This window comes from Eretmochelys imbricata, chromosome 1 (assembly GCF_965152235.1).
Source record: "Eretmochelys imbricata isolate rEreImb1 chromosome 1, rEreImb1.hap1, whole genome shotgun sequence".
NCBI lineage: Eukaryota > Metazoa > Chordata > Testudines > Cheloniidae > Eretmochelys > Eretmochelys imbricata.
The window spans coordinates 346155596-346176199 of record NC_135572.1 but is presented as its reverse complement, the minus strand read 5'-3'; the positions used below and the strand labels follow the sequence as shown (position 1 = coordinate 346176199).

The 20604-nt window shown below is 43.7% G+C and overlaps 1 protein-coding gene across 5 annotated transcripts in view; it reads right to left on the bottom strand.

Annotated features, from left to right (window-relative positions):
• UPF2 (UPF2 regulator of nonsense mediated mRNA decay) overlaps window positions 1-4898 on the bottom strand; it is a 135646-nt gene extending 130748 nt beyond the window's left edge. For all 5 annotated transcript variants that reach the window (XM_077836629.1, XM_077836635.1, XM_077836642.1 and 2 more), the window contains exon 1: window positions 4744-4898. The gene's annotated coding sequence lies outside the window, so the exon portion shown is untranslated. The remainder of the gene's footprint in view (window positions 1-4743) is intronic.
• Window positions 4899-20604: the final 15706 nt, after the last annotated feature.

Below are 20604 nucleotides of genomic sequence, written 5' to 3'. Positions count from 1 at the left end.
CTTTAGATCCAGATTTCTACAGGTATTCAGGCATTGTTGTGCTTAGTGTTACAATACTTAACCGATTTGGGAACCTAAATCTCATTTTCAAAAGGCATTTAGGAACCTAAAACCTATTGACAGTCAATGGGATTCAGGCTTCAAGGTCTCTAAAACACATTTGAAAATGAGAGCCTTTGAAAATCTGAGCCTTAGTCCCATTGTGATTATTCACATGCTTAAAGTTAAGCACATAAGCATTTGCAGAATCAAGGCTGAAGGCAAAGGATTTTTTAATACCCTCATTTCTAGTAAGTTATGCTTTTAAAATGCATTCTTTTTTCCCCAGAGAAAATTTAAAAAACTTTTGAAGGGACATTGTTGAATTTAAAATCTTCTAGAGGGTGGGAGGAGAGACATCTTTCGCTGTGTTACTAATATCTACTTAAATTGTTAGAACGAAGAGTAGTGAAAAGAAATTTCTTTTTGCTATTTCTTTTCATGTATTTTCTATACTTCAGTCATCTTGGACAATGAAAACTGACTAGTCAGATTCATTTGTTTCTCATTTTCTTTAAATGTTTGGGTAAAAAACAAAACTATGGGATATTTGCATGTCAAAAGAAATAAAAATGTAAGAAAAATGTTTTCCAGTATTGAAAAACTTTATTTTATACATCCAACACTCACATTGTAGGCCTTCGTTATCTAACAGTGCCCCTTAATCCATCGGTTTTACCTGTTCTTAACTACACATATTTGAAAAGTATACATATAAAAATAAAACACCTCAATGAAGAAAATCCCTATTTCTAATTAAGTACTTTTTCTATTTTCTCCTGATTAAATGGAAAAATTCTTCAATAATTTTCCCCCAAATTATAATTAGTCTTAATACTGTATTGAACATGGAGAGTTTTCCATTAAAAATTTCCTAAAATGTTGGTCTGATTTTTATAAATAATTGTTTTAAACCAATCTATATCACAAAAAATTCACCAAGGATAGCAACAGAAAATTCAGCAAGCATAGCAACAGTTTAAGGTTTTCCACGTTGTGCTCCTTACATACAGTGTACGTCTTCAATGCAAGAAAAAGTGCTTTCTTAACTCAAATTAACTAATATGATTTAAAATAGCAGTGAATACCAACTCACTTTTAACTCGGGATTAGAAGCTTGAGTTCATTCCCTGCTCACACTTATGGTGCTAGCTTGAGGTAAAAGTCAAATTGGTATGTCCTCACTGCTAATTTAACCTAGATTAGCCAACCTGAGATAAGACTGCACTTTTTTTTCCCTCTTTTTATTTTTTTCCAGTGAAGACATACCAATAATGGTGAGAGACAGGTCAGTTACCATGGATGACCCATTCAAAACTTGGCCTCTCTGCTGAAAGAAGTCCCAGGGAGTGCCAACTGCGAGGGTTTGGAGGGAGAGGGTATTGATTTGTATTAATTGGGAACAGGACAGAGGGCAATTAATTTCACGAGTTACAAAGCTGCTAGCAGATGGTAACAACTTTGACTCCCTAATGACCTGATAAGTAGTGACTAGTTACTGCTGAAAGACTCCATAGGACCATAACCCATCACTGATCCCTGCAGCCATCCAATCCCCATAACACTGTATTTTGACTTTTTGGTTTAATTAGAATGGAATTAAAATAGATTTTGTGTTAAGTCAGTACATTTAAAAAGCAACATACTAAAGGCCAGATGCTGCAACTGGATCTATGGAAATAGGTTATATGTAAGTATTTGGGGTCTAGGATCTTGAATCCAGTTGCAAGATCAGTTCCTCTAAATATTTTGCTCCAAGTTCAAAAGTAACATTTAGCAGTCCAAGCTTACAAATGGCATATAATGGAGGCCATATTAATCCAAGACAGCTACTCAAGTTTTTTGTTTTTGTTTTTTTTTTTGGAGGGGGGGGGGGTTTAAAGTTGAACGTTCTTCCATATTAAAGTCAGCTTAATGTCCCCACCAATGAGATTCAGTCCATTTTAATATTCCACTAGATTCTCTTTAACAATTGTACTTGATAAAGTTGTGTTCTTCCTGATGACACCACTAAATAAAAAGCTTTGTTGGAAAAAAGTTAAAGGAAACATCTTTATTAAAATCATAGAATCATAGGACTGGAAGAGACCTCAAAAGGTCATCAATTAAAAGTCTGTTAGGTCAAAAAAATAAATGCTGGAAAGTCCCTAAATATTTGTTAACACTGTGACCCTTACCTTTGCTCACCCATCAGTTGTTGCTTGAAAAAAAATTTAAACATCCTCTGTTGCACATATAAATTATAGTAGCATGGTCATTTGCGGAACAGTCATATTTGCACCCACCCTGCTAGCTTACATCAAGATCAGGGAGAAATTCAGGACTGTCTTTTGCAAAGGAATGTCTCATCTTTGCAGGTATGCGGCCTGTATATTAAGGCTGATATTGAGAATTTTGATCTCTGATCTATAGCTGGCCAACACTGGATAAATGAACAGGGTAAAGAAAGGTATACAGTTCATAATGTGGTGAACAAAGGCAAGGTCTAGTATGGATGACAAGGAGGGCTATATGAAAAATGTGAGGTTTTGACCATACTATGTAAATGATAAAGAAACTGATATCCAACCACTCATTTGAGTGTGTATTGCGGAAACAGGCATTAACAGTTTATAACCTAGTAAGTAGTAGAAATCTGTGGCTCATAACTAGAAGTTAGATACAAAAAGATGGGGGTAAATAGGAAGGTCAGAGTTAAGGAAGGTGTTGAAAACTTTACTGGAGTGACAGGTTTCAGAGTGGTAGCCGTGTTAGTCTGTATCAGCAAAAACAATGAGGAGTCCTTGTGGCACCTTAGAGACTAACAAATTATGCCCAAATAAATGTGTTAGTCTCTCAGATGCCACAAGGACTCCTCATTGTTTTTAATGGGATGATCTGTAGTGACATTTAGGGGTTGTGAACTTATAGCCTTGTAGTGTCCTCACTTCCAAATGTTTGGTTTTGTAAACATTGTACAACTTTCTAATTTTTTTAATTAATTTTGTTTCCTCCCTTAACACAATCTTAGGTTTTGTTTGGGAATTTTCTTGATTTGTTTCTGAATTTTTTTTTCTTTATAACAAGCCTGATATGTGAAAACTTGATGTAGTTGTATTCACAATAGTGCAGAGTACAAAGACTGTCAGTTCTAGGACACCTGGGGAACTTGTAAGATACACAGGAGTCCAGCCCCAGCTTTTTTTTAAATAGTACACAGACAATGCTTAGCAGAAAATACTTATTGTAGTGCTTTTTTATCTTGAACAATCGCAAAGAGTTATACAAAATATATACATATAGCATAATTAATGCAGCCAACCTTAAAAGTTGGAAGGAGAAAGCTCAGCACCCACTCCTCTGTACTTAAGTTTTTCACCATCTACAAAATGGGCATTCAATAATAGTGTTGTTTTGGGGTTTCATTAATTTATGTTTGTAAGTACTATGAAATCCAGGGATGAAAGTCAGTATCTAAAAGTAAAGTACTAAAGACCAGATTTTGTATTTGATTAGAAAAAAAAAGGTTTTCCCCCCAAAACTCTCTGTGCTGCTATGGGGAGTTGCATATTAGTCACCATTACAGGGTCTTGTCCAGTTATTTTATAAAATACTGACTAAGCAAATTGAGGAATTAATTATATAAATTAGTCCCATTTTGATAAGGTACTTAAAAATGCAAACTCTGCATGATTCCCTAGGACAAATATTCCATGACAGATGCACAAACTGTCAGAACTAAACAAGTTTAAAGAATAATCCAAATGGTCTGCATCAGTGAAATGCCACAATCACCCAGTCAAACCTAAACTCAAACCCACAAAACAGACCAAAAGAGACGGATGAAGGCGAAAATTCATAATTAAACACAAGCATGGAAAAGGTGGGTTTGATCTAAGGTTCATCACTGACTTTTACTTTCTATTCCATCTGCCTTATTGAAAAAAGTTTTTACTGTCCTAACTCCACAGATAGGCCTCCTTTGCTAGGGTGAACGCAAAAAGAAAAGGCCCAAAACACAGTCACTAGATGGAAAAAAAACCATGTGTCCACACAAAAGTAAACAAACAACCCTCTCACCTGCTCTACATGTCACACACAAACCCATCCCCACCGAATACCCTGGTTCAACTGAGGGTCACCTCCTTTGTCTACCCCTTCAAATACCAACCCCCCCACCTTTTCTCCTTGCCCGCCTGGCACCTCCCCCCTTCTCTCCCTCCACCTCCTCACCCCCTTAGCCTGCCAAGCCCTTTTGGCCCCGGCCTCATCTTACTCCCCTCCGCCCCACACTCCACCCACCCAGCCCTTCCCTCACATTTCCCCCGCTCCTCCCTCAGGCAAACCCCGGAAGCCAACTTCCCCTCGCGTGTCCCCCCGCCCGCAGCGAGCGCCCTCCCGCTCATGGCCCCTCTCTGCCCTGTGACCTTTCCACGCCCACCAGGCCCTTCCCCGCACTCAACTCTCCCCACGCTGAGGTCCAACCTCCTGCCCCCGCCCCTCCCCGAGCCCCGGCCCCCTCCCCAGGCCCCGGCCCCACTCCTGCGCTGGCCGCGCTCCTCCAGGCAGCCCCGCTCCCCGCCAGCCCTGCCCCGTCCCGGATGTCCCTGCAGGCCGCCCGCTCTCTGCCCCGGCCCCACTCCTACGAGCCCCTGCACCCCCAAAAGCCTGCTCCGGCCCGCCGCGGCCCCTCTCCCCGGCCCTCAGGCCGGCGGGGGCGGTTACCTCTGCCCGGTGTAAACATCGGCTCGGACTCCTCTAGCCCCTACTCCACCACCAGCGTCGGCCCCCTCCGCTTGCCCGCAGAGGACCCCGGGCTGCTGCCGCGCCGCCTGCCTGAAAACACTCCGCCGCGGAGGGGCGGCTCAGCCCTCTCCCGGCTGCGGGGGGAGGAAGCGCGTAGAGCTCCGGTCCAGCCGCTCCGCCGCGCCCCCACCCGCCTCGTTGGCGAGTAGCGGCTGAATTCAGGTACGTATCAGGCAGCGCGGCGGGCAGCCCCGGGCTGGCGTGGGGTCCTCGGGGCCGGCAGCAGGCCTGCCCGTGCTGCTCGGAGTCTGGTTCCCAGGAGCAGGAGGTTGTGAAGGCGGAAGTGGCCAGAGGGGGTGGGGGACAGGTGTTGGGATCTGGCCTCCATCCTGCCCAGTAGGGAACACTGCCCCGCCGTAGCCCAGGGACACCAGCCCACCTGTGGCTCTAAGCCGGGAAGTCACCATGTTATGATGTGACACGACTTGTTTTGTGGGATGACATCACATTGCATCCCATTATGTCATAGCAACATGTGACGAGGTTTTGGTGTGGCATGGTCTCCTATCACATGTCATCTGTGATGCCCTCTTGGTAGGATCATGTCACATCAAGCACACTGTGGGTGGCACAGTGCATTACGATTACAGTCATGGCACACCTCAATGACGTCTGTGGAGCGTGGTGTGCCCCCATGTTTAAAATGCACAACTACAGAATAGGGAATAACTGGCAAGGTGGTCGTACTGCTGAAAGGGGTCTGGGGTTTCTAGCAGATCACAAATTGAATATGTTAACAATGTGATGCAGTTGCAAAAAAGTCTACTATTTTGGGGGGTGTATTTACAGGAATGTCATATATAAGCCACGGGAGAACATAAGAACCACATTGCTGGTAGGGATGTAAAATATTAAACGGTTAACCGATAAGTAAAGCTGAGAGTTTGTCACGGAGGTCATGGAAGTCACGGATTCCGTGACTTTCTGTGACCTCCATGACTTCTGTAGTGGCCGGTGCGCCTGGCTCAGGCAGCCCCTGTGCCAGTCATACTGGCCAGTGCTGGGCAGTCTTGGGCCACTGTGACCCCCCCCACCCAATAGAGTTTGGTTGTTGGAGGGAGCAGGGGGTTGGGGCATGGGATGGGGTGACGCGGGCTCTGGGCGGCGCTTACCTGGGGGGCTCCCTGGAAGTGGCAACATCCCCCTCGCTCAGCTGTTAGGTGGAGGTGTGGCCAGGCAGCTCTGTGCGCTGCCTCTGCCTGCAGGCACCACCCCCACAGCTCCCATTGGCTGCAGTTCCCAGCCAATGGGAGCTGCAAAGCCAGTGCTCTGGGCAGAGGCAGCGCGCAGAGCTGCCAGCCCAGACTTTCACCTAGCAGCTGAGCGAGGAAGATGTCACTGCTTCCGGGGAGCCCCCCAGGTAGGCGCCACCCAGAGCCTGCCTTGGGTCAGGGGAGGCACGGAGCCAGGTAGAGAACCTGCCATCCCCACCAGTGTGGGTCCTGGGCCATGCGCCGCCACCCACGCCCCCTCAGCACCAGTGGGAATCCTGGGCCGTGCACTGCTGCTCACGCCCTCTCAGCACTAGCAGGGGTCCTGGGCCATGTGCTGCCGCCCGCCCCCCTCCAGCACGATCAGGGGTCATGAGCCACGCGCAGCTGCCCTCCCCCAGCACCCGCGGTGCCCCCGGGCAGCTCCCCCACAAGTTTTAATCACAGGTATTTTTAGTAAAAGTCATGGACTGGTCATGGGCCATGAATTTTTGTTTACTGCCTGTGACTTTTACTAAAAATACCCGTGACTAAACATAGCCTTACCGATAAGTATTAGTCTTACTGTTAATAAATTACAGTTAACATTTAAAATAGATTGGCAGCAGCCCTGATCCCGGACCCCACTATATGGGGCTGGGCAGCAGCCCTGGACCTGGAGCCCTGTCTTGTTAACGATTAAATGGTTAACCGATATAATTTTAATAGTTTAAATGAGTACGTTTTTAAACGATCTTTACATCCCTAATTGGTGGGTCAGACCTATGGTCCAGGTAGACCAGTATCCTGTCTTCTGACAGTGGTCAATACTAGTTGCTTCAGAGGGAATGAATAGAACAAGCAATCATTGAGTGATCCATCCTTTGTCATCCACTTCTACAGTCAGAGGCTAGGGACACCCAGAGCATGAAGTTGCATCCCTGGACATCTTGGCTAATAGCCTTTATTGGACCTATTCTCCATGAATTTATCTCATCATTGGCAATCCCTCAATTCAAGGATGATCTCTACCATAGATTTATGTATGGGTCATGAGATGATTAATTCTTTTGGAACCCCATTATAATTTTGGCCTTCACAACATCCCTTGGGAACAAGTTCTGCAGATTGACTGTGCATTGTGTGAATAAGTCAATTGTAATTGTTCCCCTTTACTTGGCACTGGTAAGGCCTCAGCTTCAGTATTGTGTCCAGTTCTGGGTACCACAATGATACTTTAGGAAAGAGGTGGGCTAATTGGAGAGAATCCAAAGAAGACCAACAAAAATGATACAAGGTTTAGAAAACCTGACCTATAAGGAAAGGTTAAAAAAAACCTGGCCATGTTTAGTCTTGAGAAAAGAAAACTGAGTGGGGGAACCTTATAACAATCCTCAGATATGTTAAGAGCTGCTATAAACAGGACTGTGATCTGTGTTTTCCATGTCCTCTAAATGTAGGACAAGATGTGATGGGCTTAATCTACAGCAAGGGAGATTTAGATTAGTTAACAGGGAAATCTTTAAGACCTCTGGAATAGGCTTCCAAGGAAGGTTGTAAAATCTCTCTCATTGGAAGTTTTTAAAAACAGGTTGGACAAACACCGGTCAGATGTGCTCTAGGTGTACTAGATCCTGCCACAGTGCAGGGGTCTGGATTTGATGACTTCTCAAGGTCCCTTTCAACCATATATTCTATGATTCTATGATCCAGTACAATGGAATGATACTACAGCAGCATGACATGATGCCAAATCAGTGACATGCCTCAATTCAATATGATGACTTGGACATTATCCCCTTTAAGTCAACACTGAACAGTGCCCCATCATTGTGTTTGGAGGCACTGTGCTACTTGGGGTTTAGATGAGTCATAAAAATTAGGTTCTCAGCACTTGTGTTCATTACATATGCCATGACACTTTGTGTATTATCACATATATAGCACTATATACTCCTGGAGGAATTCTGCACCAAAAAAATTAAAAATTCTGCACACAATATTCTAAAATTCTGCATATTTTATTAGTCAAAATAACACAATATAATTTCACCAGTTTCAAATTTTTTGGTAATTTATTTCAAAATACCTGTCAGCAAGTTGTTAATCTTTGTTGACAGTATCTTCTGTTTCAGTGAAATTAAATATTTAATTTAAACAAAGATATTATACAAAAGTATGTTATACAAAAGTATTGTAACGACCTGGCCTAAGAGGGCACTAACATCCTTAAGGACTGTTTTGTCTCTGTCATGTCTTGTCCAAGTTCAAGCTTATATGTGTATTGTAAGGTTTTTGGGTCACACCACAGTAGCAGGAGGGGGGTTGATGAGTTCGCTATAGGTTAGCTGTAGCATAGCAGGTAGTTAGCATGGGGAAGGTAAACTGTGTGTGTCGGGGTGAGTGTCTCTGTGTGTGTGTGTGTGTGTGTGTTGGGTCATGTACATAGTTCACCAGTCAACACCCCTTTGTCTCCAGAGGTAGTATGCACGCCCGTGTGCCAGACATGGGCGGCAGTGCTGGGTGTGTGTGTAGTGATAGGTGGGAGCTGAGGGGGGTGGGTTCAGGCTCACGTGCACGCAAAAATATTACTTCTATATGTAACTAATACATTTGAAACATGCAAAACTGGGAAAAAGAAGCATTTTGGAGGAAATCACAAATTCTGCGCAAAAAAATAAAAATTTGCAGGGAACATTAATTCTGCACAAATTCTGCCCTGCACAGTGGTGCAGAATTCCAGCAGAAGTAATTATAAAAGTTATAATTTAAAATGGTCAGCAACATGATATCAGGGTTACTTTTTCTGAGCTGCAGGTGGGACTAAAGAGTAAGGGAACACAGCGGATTTACCATTTGATAGGGACATTTTTTAATTAAAAAAAGTTTGTGATTTGGAATCATTAAGTTGTGTACACTGTTAGCCTATGTAATCATATTACTGTTACTTTTGTCCTCTCTTACTTTTTTTCCCTATTATTTCTTCCCTCTGTTGTGTCTGGGCTTTAATCAGGTGGCAAACTCTTTGGAGCAGTGATCGTATCTACCTACAACACCTAACATACTGAGATTCCAATCTTGATTGGGACCCTTTAGCCATTACCATGATAAAAAAGGATAAATTACGAATAGTAATAATAATAATATAATGATTGCAGTGTTGTTGTAGCCATGTAAGAAGAGCTCTCTATATCTCAAAAGCTTATACCTTCCACCAACAGAATTTGATCCAATAAAAGATATTACTTCACCTACCTTTCAGAGTAGCAGCCGTGTTAGTCTGTATTCGCAAAAAGAAAAGGAGTACTTGTGGCACCTTAGAGCCTAACCAATTTATCTGAGCATAATGAAGTGAGCTGTAGCTCACGAAAGCTTATGCTCAAATAAATTGGTTAGTCTCTAAGGTGCCACAAGTACTCCTTTTCTTTTCACCTACCTTGTCTCTCTCTCAAGTGTATAACGTCAGAACACTAAATTGCGTCATAGAATCTGATGATTATTTTGTGTATTTCCTTTTAGTATGCGGTCTTTGCTTATTTCCATTTAACATAAAATAATAGTAAAATAATTCATTGCAAGTATTTGGAGTTCCAAGCCTATTTGACAATGAGTCAAACATCCTTGTATCCTGGTCCATTTGCATACTATCTTGCATATCTGTAGCAACAGCTGTCTGAGTATCTCAAACCATTTTACAAACACTAATTTAGAAGCACAACAACTCTGAGTTATCCTGAAAGGTTCACAATCCTCAGTAAGCCTGGGCCATATTATTGGTTGGTGACTAAAGCCATAAGCATATTTCTCCAGTTTGGGGGTTGAGATTGGCCCAAGCTGCAAGATTCAGATCTGGAATTTGAACTACCCAAAGTTTACAGAAGTTTGAATCCAGGAGTTTGCCTCAGTTCGCTACAGAGATAGGGCCAGTGCTGCAGTTAGAATCCTGGTTCTTGTTGCAAGCGGTATTAGGGTCTTGGTCTGAGCCCTTCTTTACTTTTGAATTTTATGATGTAATTTTCATATAGCTCTACATTTATGGTAATCAGCATGAGAAAATACTTGATCACAAGGTCGCTCACTGGCTCTGGAATGCTATTCTGCTTTTACTACTTCCCATAATCCAAAAGCAAGAGTCAGCTCATATTTAAAAGACTGTGTGCACTGTTTAATGATGCGGTGTACATTGCCAACTTTTACAGGACCAAACAAGTTTTTTCCAAGAGGAGCTCTACCTCTACCTAACAATTCCAGAAGTGTCCAAAATCCTGGTGAATTTCAATAGTTAATGTTTGAGACTGTACCGCACTGCATAAGTGCTGAGTATTATTTATAAATATTACAGCAGTTTCCCTGCTAGTCACAGATGTGACCTCACTTGATCTCCAAAACGAGAACTGGTTGCCTGATTAGGGTGGATTTACCAAAAGATAGATGATCCAGATACTGTTCAGACAAAATGGTGTTCCAGACAGAAATCAAAACATATTGTGCTGGTTGTGGCCAGCGGATGCCAAGGCTCCTAGTCCTCATTGAACACTGACAAATGTGTAGCTGGAAACCAGTCTGGCTCACCTGTGTGTTAGCATTGTTAAAATGGATGTTAAGTTTATAAGAATGTGTTTCATGTTTTGACTTTGTGAAATGCTTGTGAGTTGCTGCATGCATTAATCTCACTTACAATATCTTATCCCACATTATAAGGTGATATTTAAGTGTTTTGCTCTGTGACTATAATAGTGTTTGCTATGAAACTGTAAACCCCCACAGTCAGGAAAGAAGCATTAGCAAGTGAGAAATGCTAGTTTACCATAAGAGGTGTCATCTCCTGTCCAACAAAAGACAACCTATAGACATCAGTCAAGCCATTATGGAATATCAGTGGACAAAAGATTGTTGATTGCTCCCCCCAGACTCATGAAGAGAAGATGTGCATAAATGCTTGTCCCATCACAGCTTGAGCTCTGGGCAAGGGGAATAAAAATCCCTGTCAACAAGAAATTGTTATCTTGATGCTGCTTGGACTTCAGGGAGAAGGCAAGACTTCTAAGTATAAGCAAGGAACCCCTGCTGTTTAGCTTGGGTTGGGCCTAAAGAACATATAGAGCTTGCAGATTACAGCAGCTTCTATCACGTTTTGGACCCTGATACTGAAACTCATTTGTGTGTGCATGTTAACCTGCTTTAACATTATAAATAATGCTCTGATTTTTTTTTCCTAGTTAATAAATCTTTAGTTAGTGTGGTGGGGTGGTCGCCCCATCCCCTGAGAAAAGGGCTGGAACAGGCCTTTTGATGCTGCACAGACCGGCAGCCAATCAATAAAGGCCTGTGGAGAGCCAATCAGGGGAAGGAAGAGGCAGCCAATCAGAGCTGGGAAAGGCCCTATATAAAGGCTGCCTACAGAGACAAAGGCAGTCTCTCCCTGATTAGTGAGGGAGAAGGACAGACTCCTGAAGCAAGGAGCCAGCATTTTGGACAGAGCAGTGCTAGGCAGGGCAGGCTTGCGGGAGCAGGAGAGGGCTCCAGCCCCATTACCTGCCAGGCTGCAGACCCTGCTAGAAAGGGCCTAGGAGGTGCGCAGCGCCAAAGGGGAAGTGGCCCAGGGAAGAATAGGTGGACAAGAGGGGAATGAAGGAGGGCAGAAAGAGGCTGTGGCTAGAGGGTCCCTAGGTTGGGACCCAGAGTAGCGGGTGGGCCTGGGTCCCCCCATTTCCCTCCTTATACTGCACCTGGCCATGGAAGATGGTGGCCAATACAGACTGCAACTTGCCCCTGAGCTAAGGGGCTAGACTTTGGGTTGTGGTTGGCCACTGAGGCAGGTGCGAGTCCCAAACCCTGCTGTTAACTGTGGGCCCCCCCCTTGGAAGGGGGTGAGTCTGGAGTAGTGAGCACTGCTGGAGGGCAGTGTCCTGAAGCGGATGCCGCTGAGCGGGGAGCAATGTGGGTCCAGGGCAGCAGAATGGACAACAGGCAAGACACCATGCACTGAGGATGCTCTGCAGCGGACAGAGCTAATTCCCAGAACAACCAGCGGGAGGCACCAGCGGTGGTGAGTCTTGACTCCGTCGCAGTTAGTTTATCATAGGATTGGCTACAAGTGTTGTCTTTTGGTTTGAGATCTGAGGTGCACTTGACCTGGGTAAGTGACTGGCCCTTTGGGACTGGGAGTAACCTGAATATTGTTGGGATTTTTTGGTGTAAGGGACAATCTATCACAAAGGCAGGCTTACCTGGGTGGGCAACATAGACCAGAGTACCCCAGGGGACTGTCTGTGGCTCCATGTTAAGGGTGTTGTGGTGCCTGAGGAGCTCCCACTTGATACTTAGATTTCACCAACTAAGTATAGAACTCATGACCAGTTTGGGGTTTGTGCCCTGTTTTGTAACAGTCTGTCTTAAGTTCAGGATTCATGTTCATGGACCACTCCAGACAGCTTGACACGGGTATTGGTACTCTCTTCACTGAAGCTGCCGCCAGCTGTGCAGCCACAAAGAAGTTGCCTCTGACGGATCTACTTGTGCACAGCGCACAGTTTGTGGACATAGCTGCAAAGTTTGCACAAGTAGGGCCAGCTTTATCCAGGGTGTAAGTCTATTGACTTCAGTGGTGTTATACCAGCGAGGAATCTGGCCTGTACTCAGAGCTGGATTTAGGAGAGGGCGATCCCAGCAAGCGCCTGGGTCACCGGGCTTGGAGGCACCAGGCTTGGGGTGCTCTTTTTGTTAGCAACAAAAATAAAATGTTTCAGGTACTCCATATGTGTATTCATTTTACTAACCTCCTAGAATGTTCTGACCTTTTGTAGAATCTTGTGGTACCTTCCAGACTCTCTGACAACTACATTTTCCATGACCCTCCTAGAATGTTGTAAGCCATCCCCTCACAGGTATTTAAAGGATGGGGTGTTGCTAGTCAGTCAGTGAGATATAAGAATGAAGTGAAGTGAGAGTCCAGCTGTGATATTGGGAACCTTGTTTTATTGTGAAAGTGTATTTGTGTTTTAAGTCTTGAAGAGTGTAAGTAACAACTGAAAAGGGACATAGCTACCAAACCCCTACTACTTTGATGAGAAGCTGCCTTGATTTCGTTGTGGCCAAGAGAGACAATGGATTTGAAGATACCATCACTGCTGCCAAAAAAAGGTATAAAACTTAGCCTGTCTTCTAGGAAACTTGTATTCACTGGAAGAAGAGAGAGTTTGATTACAAGGGCAGAGATGAGGTGATGAGAAGCTCAGAAGAAAAATTCAAAAGGGTGTGTTGTTGTTTTTTTTTTTTGTTTGTTTGTGTTTTTTTTTTTTCCTCACTCGTTGACACTGCTCGAGTGTCCATCAAAGAGAGGTTTGAGCAAATGAAGCACCATGAAAAGATCTGGGGGGGTTGTATGGCAATAGTAAGCTGCCAGCAAAAAAGAAAACACTCTTGAACAATTGTACAGACCTTCATCGGAGACTGACACATGTGGAATGTTCAGATGTCAATGATAAAGACCTGTATGCCAATTTCAACAATGTCCATCAGATTTTGCAACACAAGAAGCACTCTCCTCTCCAATTCATTCATGATGCAGAACTGAAGGACACATTTCCTAATGGGAGGATTCTGCTCACGCTGCCAGTCACAGTCACAAGTAGTGAGCGTAACCTTTCAAAGTTCAGGCATATTAAAACATATCTTTGATGATGGCCGATGAGAGACTGACATCGCTTGCTACTTTATTGCTTGAAAATGCCATTGGCCAGTCTTTGGATCTCTCTGCTGTGCTTCAATTCACAGGGGCAAAGGTGAGAAAAGCAATCTTTCGAACTAAAGGACTAGGGTTAACATTCTAAGGCTGTTACCTACCGTAACATTATTTACCCAGTGTTGGTGCACGGTTCAATATCTTCTTAAAATTAAAAAGTTTCTGTAAGCTTAGAGGAAACAATTGCTGCTTTTATTTGCTTATATATGGCATGAATAAATACAGCTTTACAGATCCAAGTGTGCAAATTTTATCTTCTATAACAGGGATAAATCATGCATGCAAATCGTGCATCAAAGTAATGAAATGGGCTACAAATGCAATAAAAAATAAGGTATTAAAAAATTTAAATAAATGGAAGACGCTCCTCGCCTGGGGAACCATTTGGCCAGACCTGCCTATTCTTTTTGCAGAATGATTTGACTGTGTTGCTGCCTTTTCAACATGAGGAAGATGTGCTGTCATTAGAATTCCTGAGTAGAAATAAAAACCCTCTCCTTAGTCTCTTATAAGGGGGATAGTGGTTTATGGGAAGATCTGTTTTTAACTGAATGGGAATTTTATCCAATAGCTTTTATTCCTGAATTTTATGGGTAGCCCTGCAACAGGGGAGGAAAAACTACACCACAGAGGGAGCTCCTGCTTGGAGGGTGGAGGTAGGGAAAGGGGCAGGGACTGGCTTGGCAGTGTTGAATCTCTAACTGCAGAACAGCAGCAAGGCCCTCTGCAAAAGTAGGGAAAAGGATCTGAAGTACCAATAGTCACATTTGGCTTTTCCAGGCCATGAGCAGCTCTCATCAGAGTCCTAGATGATAAAACAGGCAATAGATAACCTTCAGGACTCCAGGGTATGGCAACTCAACTGAATCTCTTCACCTTGGAATCAGAGAAAGACCCTTTGTCCATTGGAAAGTAACAAATTCAGAGATTTTTAAGGCCAGAAGGAACCATTGTGATCCTCTAATCTGAATGCCTCCATAACACAGGCCAGAGGATTTCCCTGAATTATTTCTTTGTTCAAGTCCAGTAGCTGTGGTTGAACTACTAGAACATATCTTTTAGAAAATCATCCAATCTTGATTTAATCATTTCCAGTGATGGAGAACCCACCACAGCCCATGGTAAGTTGTTCCAATAGTTGATTACCCTCACTGTTAAAATTTGCGTCTTATTTCCAGTCTGAATTTGTCTAGCTTCAATTTTAAGCCACTGGATCTTGTTTTACCTTTGTCTACTAGACTGAAGAGCTCCTTATCGAATTTCTGTTCTCCATATAGATACTCGTACACTGTGACTAAATCAACACTTAACCGTCTCTTTGATAAGCTAAATAGATTGAGCTTCTTTATTAATCAGCTGTGCCATTTTTTGCCTGAGATTAATGTAAGGCTGATAGGCCTATAATTACCTGGGTCACCCCATTTACCTTTTTAAAATATTGGCACAGCATAAGCTTTCTTCCCATTTTCTGGAACTACCCCAGTGTTTAAAACCTTATTGCAAATCCACATTAATGCTCCAAAAAGTTCCTAAACCAGCTCTTTTAAAACTCTTGGATGTAAGTTCTCCAGACCTGCTGATTTTTAAAATAATGTAGCTACCATTTAACATCTTCCTGAATTACTGTCAGAGTGGAAAGTGTTTCATCATATGGTGTGAAAATACCATCTAGCCTTTTCTTAAATACAGAACAGAAATATGTATTGAACACTTCACTCTTATTTGCATTATTGACAAATCTACAATTTCCACCTAGTAATGGACCTATACCAGTCTTAGGGGGCCTTTTGTTCTAGATATTCTTTAAATACTTCCTTCTCCAAACCTCCTTGTCCTTTTGCTTCCCTTATCAATTTTCTAAAGTTCCTAACTTCTAACTAATAATTGCTATCAGCTTCTCCTTTCCCATTTGTTATATATTGGTGGCTTTTTTTCTTTTATAAATTGTATTGCTGCTTTCATTCCCCTTAAGACAGGCTATATTTTTAAAATGCATAGCCTTCCTTTTGAAATGTGGTAATCCAGTAAAATGTTCCATATTATCATTCACATTTTTGTTTAAAATTTTTCTGCCAGCTGATTTGTCTCCTGTTGCTTTCAGCTTTGTTATATTGGCCTTTTAAAGCACCAATTATATATATTGCCAGTTCAGATTTTATTCTGTGTGACAGACCCCCTGGGTACAACCTGGAACTGTGGGACTCTTTGTGCCCCCTTAACTCTCCAGACTGGGCTGTCTTTCACGATGCTGTGCTAGTGACAAGCAGCAAACCCCTCTGAGTGCTGTGATCACTAAGCCAACAACATACGGGGACACACCAAACTAAATTGCATGAATACTCTCAAAGCCAAAGAGAGAGAAATCTCCCCAGCCCTGCACCCCAGAAATGTACCATCTTACACGGCTCAAGACCTTCTCTTGAACAATGCAAGCTCATTAATGAGTTTGCCACTTCGTCAAGGATAGTGGACATGCACCAGCATTTATAATCTGAGCAGATTCCCCAAGCACTTCAGACAAACTCTCTGGTAAGCATAAAACATAGATTTTTAAGTGATTATAAGCAGTAGGCATAGAGGTCAAAGTTGGTTGCATAAGAAATAAAACTTAAATCACAGTCTAAATTCCACACTTTATCAGACTAAGAAAAATTTGGATCAAGTCATTTCTCACCCCACTAGGTGGTGTAAGCAGTTCACTGTTCTTAATACACAGGCTGAATTCCTTGCTCAACCTAGGACCAGTCTCTCCAGTTCAAGGTTTTTTCTTCCAAACATTCCTGTGGCCTTCAGAGTAGGTGGGGGAGGAGAGAGGCTCTGGACTGTCAGACTCCAATTTATACCCCACAATCCATGGGCATCGAAAGATACCATCTCAATCATGCAGTCAAGGATCACATGTTCTATGTCCCCTGCTGAGTCACTGGGTTAAGCAAGCTCCAATGTCTATGTGCTTCGGAAAGATCCTACTGGAATAGTGGATTCTCCTTAATGGATTATCAATACATGCATGGCCAGCTAGTCCTAACGTAAATCTATCGTGGGGATGTTAGTTGCTCTGTTTTTGCCACCAAAAGACCAGCTGTGGGCATCTGCCAGACTCACAACATATATCAGCAATACACACATAGCAAAACTTCATAACTTCAGATACAATGGTAACATATAATTCAACAGGATAGTAAATTTCAACAGATCATGACTTCTCAATGATACTTCCCAAGGCATACTTTTGTATAAAACATAATCATATCACAGTGGTGAATATGTGGGTTTCAGGGTGCTATTTTGAGGTACAGAGTGTCACATTGTGTTTTTACATAAAATGTAATCAAGTCATGATCACTTGCACCTAAGCAAATGACTAACTTTTAGTTCTGTGAGATCAGCTCTCTTCATCTCTGAAGATGAAGTCCACACAGAATTCCCCCATGACAGCTATAATTTGAGTTACAAAATTGTCATCTAGAATTTGTAGAAATTCCAAGGATATTTTGTTACTGGCGGCATGAGACTTTCAGCATATGGCATTCAGACTGAAGTCCCCAATGATGATGATTTTTTTTTTTCCCCTCTACTCATTATAGATAGGTGCTTAGGGAGCCAGTCATTCTGCTGTCTAATTTGTTTGTCTGTCTGATCTGTAACAGACATCAAATAGTAACCTGTGACACATAATGAACACAGTCCTAGCCTGAGACGATTGCATTTAATGTTTTGTGGAAGTTATTGTTTGAGCTAGCCTTGAAAGCATGAAAACTTCAAAGAACATTATAGTGATGTGGACTTTTGTATTGATAAGTATTATTTGTTTGTTATTGGCTTACTAGAGGGGGTTCCCTGTGGAATCTGGAATCACCACAGGGTGATTAATGCAAAATCCCAAAGCTGGTTATGCAGATACAAAACTGGGTTTAGCCTGACAGAAGGTCGTGTCTTTTTTTTTTTTCTTTCTTTCTTTTTTTTTTTTTTTAAATTCGCAAATGGACATGACCTCTTGTCCGAAGAGGGACTCCATCTCGTTGAAGGGTTGAAAAGACTGGAGCGTGCCAGGGTCCCCATAGAACTGATGGTTGGTGGGAGCATGGGTGGCAGGCATCATAGCCCAGGGAAGGCTGAGCCTCCCCAAACAGCCTGGCGTGGCCCTGCCCACACTCTGCCCGCTGGCCCTTTCCTGCAGTGAAATTCCTTCCCACTCTTCGGTAGTAGCCCAGGTTGGCTGGGGCGCGCCAGTCTGCCACTGAGACTCAGGGTGGCTGGTGTTTGGGGCCATGGCTGCACTGCCCGCCCAGCGCTCTGGGGCTGAGGGGCACTTTGGGGCTGGGGGCCTGCCTGGAGCACCGGGACTGGAGGTGCTCAGGCAGCCCAGAACTGGAGGGCCCAGGGGCTGTGGTGTGGGTGCTCTGGGCTCCTATGGGGGAAGAAAGGGAGGGTGAGGGGCAGGATCTCGGGCAGAAGGGGAGGGGCGGGTGCTAGCCTCCCACAACAGCCCGTTCACCAGCCACCAGTGGGTGGAAGGCTCCTCATAAAGTGTTTAGACTGTTACTGTTTTCGATGTTTTCTCGGACTGCATTTGTCCTTAAATAAAGATCTGGTTTGTCAATGTCATTTTCCCTGGAGAGGGGGAAAAAAAGGTGAAACTGTAGGTGCTGTACATCTGGGGGAATTCTGCACCAAAAGTTTTAAAATTCTGCAAAATTTTGCATATTTTATTTGTCAAAATAACACACTATAATCATGCCCATTTTAATTATTTTGGAAAGTTATTTCAACATATCTGTCAATAAGTATGTCTGTAACAATACAGACTAAAAAAAAAGATTCTGGTAATTTTCTTTTGACAAATTCCTTACTAGGCATATGAATACAGAACTTAGAGTAAGACAATTCTATATTGTAATTTAAATGAATTTCCTGCACCTAGCAGAAGCAGTGCAAAGGCTTGGAAGTGTCAGGGGTAACGGAGGAAGTGAGGGAGAGGCTAGGACCCTGGAGTGAACCTGGAAGGGTTGTTGGCTGGGGGCGGGGAGAAGTATGGAACAGGTTTTTTGTGGGGAAGGGCAGGATTGTTAGAGTTAGGGAGCTTCCCCCATGCAGACCCTGGCTGATCCCAGGCCTCTCCCATTCAGTCAGGCACATCTGCCCATCCTGAAACTCTCCATCCCAATGGTTCCCTGGAGCACCTCTCCCCGATCCAGCCATGCACCCCAATCCCATTCAGTCCCTGGCTCAATGCTGTCACCCCACTAGCTCCTGAGCCCACGCCCCAGTCTGTCCTCCCCCACTAGGCATTCTGAACGCCAGTCTGTGACCCACCCCCCCCCCCCAACAGCTCCCTGTGCCCCACTCTGTCCTAACCTGGCTCCACGGGCCAGGTGCTGTGATGAACGTCTATTCCTGGGGGAATTCTGTGCCACTTTGCCAGCACAATTTTTTTTCCCCCACCGAAAATACATTCTGCCCCTGAAGTGCTGCAGTTCCGCCTTTCGTCCACCAGAGGCCGCTGTGGCACCAGACCAGCCTGCAGCATTCATGCTGTTGGCTGTTCTGGTGCCACAATGGCCTCTGGTGGGCAAAAGGCAGAACTGCAGCACTTCAGGGGCAGAATGTATTTTCTGCGTGGGGGGGGAACTGTGCGGGACACATGAATTCTGCGCACGAGCAGTGGCGCAGAATTCCCCCAGGAGTTGTGTTGAGTTAGTCAAACTTGTTGAACAAATCAGAGTGCAATAGCAAGCAGCTGCAACTTAAATCCCCAGACTGAAGGCAGAGAGACATGGGTCCTCACCCAGAGAGAGGCAACAGTTAGGGGCCAGGGACCTGAGACTTCAGAAGGCATTCCTGCCATGGACCACAGAGAATGGGTTAAAGGTGCAGTTACCCTGAAACTGTGACACCCTATCTTGTGCTTTATCTGTTAGAGCATTGATCTATAAGCATTCAAGATCACTTGCTTCTGGGTAGTTAGTGACTTTAAAACAGGTAATGCCATTTTTTACCCACAGTGCCATTCCCCCTTTGGGAGGTCATTCATATGCTTTTGAACAGGACAGTCCTCTTTTGGATGGTTTGTCCCCCATCCAGTACTGGGACAAAACTGGATGTGGTTTTGTTCAGTGTCAGACAGAGGGTGTTATCTTTAAGAGTGCACCACACTGCCCCCTCTGGCATGACCTTGAACACACTACACATGCAAAGTCAGGCCAACAGGGTTTGCATGGTGTGCTTGTAAAGATGATGCCCCTATGTGGCATGACCTCACACAATCTTCATGTCCCATTGACAAGGTTAGGGAGCTCCTGTACTATGCTGACTTTTGTGGATTTCAGTGGTGTTTTGATTTTTTAAGTGCCATGATGCTCAGTGTTGCAAAGTCTAAATCCCTGTGTGGATCTGGGCATGACCTGAGAATATACAGGGTACAAGCTGTCTGCAATATCTAAAAATCAACCAGATGATGATGCTTTTCTAGTTCTTACTGGCAGAGAGTCCTTTATAATCTGTCTATGCTCTTCTCCCGCCCCCCTCAATAAAAATGCTGCCACATTTACAGAGCTTCTGAAACTTTAGTGTCCTTCCTGTGTGCTGGCGAAGAATACTTAAATAAAATAAAAGGAGTACTTGTGGCACCTTAGAGACTAACCAGTTTATTTGAGCATGAGCTTTCGTGAGCTGAGCTGTAGCTCACGAAAGCTCATGCTCAAATAAATTGGTTAGTCTCTAAGGTGCCACAAGTACTCCTTTTCTTTTTTTAAATAAAATAGTTACATTTTCCTCCCATTAAATATTAATGGATAATCACAGGCAAGTACTTTTTGTGCAAATCATCTACTGCCATTCAAATCT